This window comes from Geospiza fortis, unplaced genomic scaffold, assembly GCF_000277835.1.
Source record: "Geospiza fortis unplaced genomic scaffold, GeoFor_1.0 scaffold100, whole genome shotgun sequence".
Classification (NCBI taxonomy): domain Eukaryota; kingdom Metazoa; phylum Chordata; class Aves; order Passeriformes; family Thraupidae; genus Geospiza; species Geospiza fortis.
This window is the reverse complement of record NW_005054350.1, coordinates 886711-887198: the sequence shown is the minus strand read 5'-3', so window position 1 is coordinate 887198 and position 488 is coordinate 886711. Positions and strand designations below refer to the sequence as shown.

Here is a 488-nt window from a genome sequence, read left to right as displayed (position 1 = left end):
CCCTACACCTACTCTTTTAAATATCCTCCAGGTTCACCACAGATTTAAGCAAATTGACAATAAAGAAGCACACAAACACAAAGGAAGTACTGAAGCATTCAACAATCCTCTCACGTCTACCCAAACCACTTGTCTGAGTAAGAAAGGTTTGGGGTTTTCTCTGAAAAGGTTGGTACATATGAAAGGCATCAGCAAACAAAAAAAGCACTGAAAGCACTGAATTTGGTTCTTTGAGAAGACATTTACAGAGAAACACGGGAAGAAATTGACTGAGCAGTGATCAGTGATGCAATGAATTCAGTTATTTCAGCAGGCTTTGTGAAACAGTTTCAGGACCGATTACCTGAAATGAGTAAGAACAAGATCACAGGCACTCCTCCAGCAGTAATAGAAGGAACCTAAAACTGGATGCTCTCCAGAGACACACCACATAAAAATGCTTATATAACAGTACTCTAAGAGGCATATCAAAAGCAGATCTTTGAGAA

At 39.3% G+C, this 488-nt stretch overlaps 1 protein-coding gene across 1 annotated transcript in view; it reads right to left on the bottom strand.

The window, feature by feature from the left end:
• The window catches only part of TMX3 (thioredoxin related transmembrane protein 3), a 28905-nt gene that overhangs the window by 22324 nt on the left and 6093 nt on the right, over window positions 1-488 (bottom strand). The window lies entirely within an intron of this gene.